Source organism: Cystoisospora suis, assembly GCF_002600585.1.
Source record: "Cystoisospora suis strain Wien I chromosome Unknown contig_2831, whole genome shotgun sequence".
NCBI lineage: Eukaryota > Apicomplexa > Conoidasida > Eucoccidiorida > Sarcocystidae > Cystoisospora > Cystoisospora suis.
In genome coordinates this window covers 39,174-42,696 of record NW_027155627.1, presented here as the reverse complement: position 1 = coordinate 42,696, position 3,523 = coordinate 39,174, and the positions used below count along the sequence as shown (strand labels likewise).

At 43.5% G+C, this 3,523-nt stretch overlaps 1 protein-coding gene across 1 annotated transcript in view; it reads right to left on the bottom strand.

Annotated features, from left to right (window-relative positions):
• The window catches only part of CSUI_005823 (uncharacterized protein), a 13,546-nt gene that overhangs the window by 1,234 nt on the left and 8,789 nt on the right, over nt 1-3,523 (bottom strand). Inside the window, exons 5-7 of the mRNA XM_068065991.1 lie at nt 3,234-3,433; nt 2,222-2,269; nt 609-1,209 (exon numbers count right to left, since the gene is read on the bottom strand). The gene's annotated coding sequence lies outside the window, so the exon portion shown is untranslated. The remainder of the gene's footprint in view (nt 1-608; nt 1,210-2,221; nt 2,270-3,233; nt 3,434-3,523) is intronic.

Genomic DNA, 3,523 nt, shown 5'->3' with positions numbered 1-3,523 from the left:
AGGCTCTATATACAGATCATCTTTGAGCTCGCCACTCCTCCTCTTCTCGCTATTTTGCTTTTCCTCCTCCTCATGCTTTGCTCACTCCTTCTTCACCCTCGAATGTGAAGGAGGATCGATCTCTTCACTCAGTACATCATAGAAGCGTGATGGCTGAAACACCTACACATATTCAGACATACCTATTGAAACATACATACAGGGACCTACACACGTACATATCCATACATCCTTATTCATAGATACATACTCTTACATGCATCTACATACATAGACGTGTTCTTCTTCATACATATGTATGTTCCCCATAGCAGCGTTTCCTCCTGCTGCTACTGCGTTTCATTGCTCTATCACCATCCACACCCTACAGCATCCCTACAAGTCCTTTGTCTATCTATCTCTCTATCTCCCACAGTCAAGGTCAAAGAATCTTCTCTGTCTGTCTGTCTGTCTGTCTGTCTGTCTGTCTGTCTTTCTTCTCTCTTCCTCATCTTTCTTTTTCTTAACACTCATCTTATCTCCATCTAACTTCTTGTCTATCTGTCCTTTTCTCAATCTTTTCTTCTTTTCTATTCCTTTCTTTCTCTTCTCATCTTTGAGCCACATACCTGTCCTGACGAGAACTCCTCATCCTCGTCATCTTCAACGTCTCCATCACGCAGAGATCGGTCTCCGTATCCCCCCCCTCCTCCTGCCCCACTGCCTGTCATATAGCAACTGCTATGGTTGTTCGCAAACGGTGTATATACACCCCCCCCATCACCACTATGACCTCCGTCTAAGCCCTGTTGATAGGGAGATGACGCCATGCCCATTAGGTGGTGGCTAGGATGGTTAGTATTATTACAATAGACGCCTCCTTGCTGAAAACACACTCCTCCTAGTCCACCGCATGTAGCGTAATCTCTTTGAAAGCCTTGAGGGACGAAGGCTTGCTGCTGTTTACTTCGATTCGTCATCATCGAAGCCCCACCACCTCCCCCTAGATAGCTACCACCAGACATACCTCCTCCGCTAGCAGTAGACACCCCACCCATACCGCTACTACTCCCGCTAGCTAGGCCTGTGATATTGGGATGACTGCCACTAGTAGACAAACGTGAACTCGAGCGATTAAAACCACCCCCCCCCCCTGCTCCGATGTTGGCGGGGGTGTAACAAGGTGTCTCCAAATGATCATTCAGACGAGTAATAGGAATGATCGAACGCCTAGAAAAGAAGAAAAGAAAGGAAGAAAAACAAGGCAAGAAAGATGAAAGACGAAAGAAAGAAAGAAAGAGGGACAAGAAGGATAGAAGAGAGATGCGAGGAGAAGAAGATGAAAAAGAAAGAGAAACAAAGGGCTACCTCTCCATTCACGTCAAGTCAGTCTACAGTGGAAAGATATACAACGGCCCCCATATAGAAGTAGAACAGACTCTCCATACAGAGGGGGGAGGAGGAAGAAGAGGACTCACTTCTCACTAGCCACCAATAAAAGGAAGAATAAGAAAGAAAAGAACAAACCTCCTCGAGTTATCCCTGATCCACGATGATGTGTGAAGATCTTCAAGAATGTCACTTCTTTGAATTTCGATATAGCCATACATATATACATATATATGTATATGTATATATCGAAATATATATGTATATATGTATGTGCATGTAATGGAAGGTGTCTGTACATTCACAGAGATACAAATCAGGGCCATGGAATTTTCTCTTCACCGACACCTACGCAACCTCTTTTTTATGGAAGATCTATCTTTTCCTCCCAATCCTATCACAGCAAAAAGAGAGATAACTGAAGAGAAGACAAACAGATTCTCAGCTCATCTCCCCCTCTTCCTCTTTATACTGCTCGGACTCAGACAAAGAGAAGACCAATTTCTATCCATCTATCTATCTATGTTTCTATCTTGTTCTACTCATCTCTATCTCTCTCACCTCTGTCTCTCTATCTTCAAACTACCTTTGATCTAGGAATCACCCCTATAGACCTCCTCCTCCTCCTCTACCCACTGATCTACAACAAGAGCCTCACTAACCCAGCGTTCTATCTCTCTATCTATCTCTCTCTCTCTGTCTAGCTGCGACCTCTGTACCTATACCAACGATAGAAGAGAACGAGGGAAAGAAAGAGAAAAAGAGAAACAACGGGACAGAAGAGAGAAGCAACAAAGAGATATGTAGTACCAGAGAAAGAATGAGAAAGAAAGAAAGAGAGATTTTTGCTTACATGCTTCCGACCCATTGAATCCAGGGCTGCCAGTTCTCTTGATCATTCCTAGAGACAAGAAGAAAAAGAAAAATACACAAGGAGAGAACAAAGAGATAGAAAGAGAGAAAGAAAGAGACCGGCAGAATAGCTCCACCCCGAGCGATCAAATGAACATCAGTCGATCAGAAAATCTCCCCTTTTCTCTTCTTCCTCTCCATCTCTCTTGTCTCTCAACCCCCATCTAATGATTGACCGATCTACCTATCGACTCTTCTCTCTCCGTATATAAGGCGACGAGGAGAGACGTTAAATTGAGTTCGAGACGAACGAATAGAAAGCCCAGGCAAAAGAGGATAAGAAAGACGATGATCGATTCTTCAAAAGGCCGCATTGGCATGCATGCAAGCACCCGCCACACCCACAGATGACCATAGAGAAACTACTACTACAACAACAGGTAAGAGACAGAAAAAGNNAGGAGAGAGAGAGAGAAAAGAGACATTAAAGGCGATGCCTTCCTATCATCTCTTGAGACCCTAACTAGTAGGAGTCGTCAGCCTTCCGTAACAGTAATAGTAGTAGTCGTAATAGTTAGGGTCGCTCATCAACTCTTCTTCTTCTTCTCCATGCTTATCGATCCACACATAGTAGACATAGCAGCCTTAATTATGCTGAGGGCTCCCCGTGTCTATCCCCCCCCCCCTCCCCCCTACCGTTTCCCTCTCTCTATCTCTTGTGACAACCATGGAGTAGAAGGGGGGGTGACAACGACGAACTACCAAAGAAGAAGAAGAAGAAAAGAAAGAAAGGAAAGAAAGATATGATGAGAAACAACAGAAAGAGAGAAAGCGACAGAGACAGAGAGAGAAAGTGAAGAGAAGGAACGGCAAGAGAATGAATGGATAAGAAAACGAGAAGGGAAGAAACGAAAGACAGAAAAGAGGAAGAAGATGTAGTGGGAAAAAAGAGAGAAAGAAAGTTATGCAATGTATAGAAGTATAATCTTTCTTTCTTTCTTCTTTATCTTTACCATAGAGTGAGTTGATCTCCTACGACAATGACGCCCCGCTTGGCTCTTGTAAGCATGACGTTCATACGCCGAGGATCCTTAAGAAATCCGATCTCCCCTCTAGGGTTTGATCGGACAGCCGAGAAGAGAATGAAATCTTTCTCCTTCCCTTGGAACCCATCCACACTATCCACTTCAATCTGATGGGCTGTCGCAGAACCCTAATAGAGACAAATACATTACAGAAAACTTAATCATAGATAGATTAAAGATCGATAGATAGATAGATTAAAGATCGATAGATAGATATA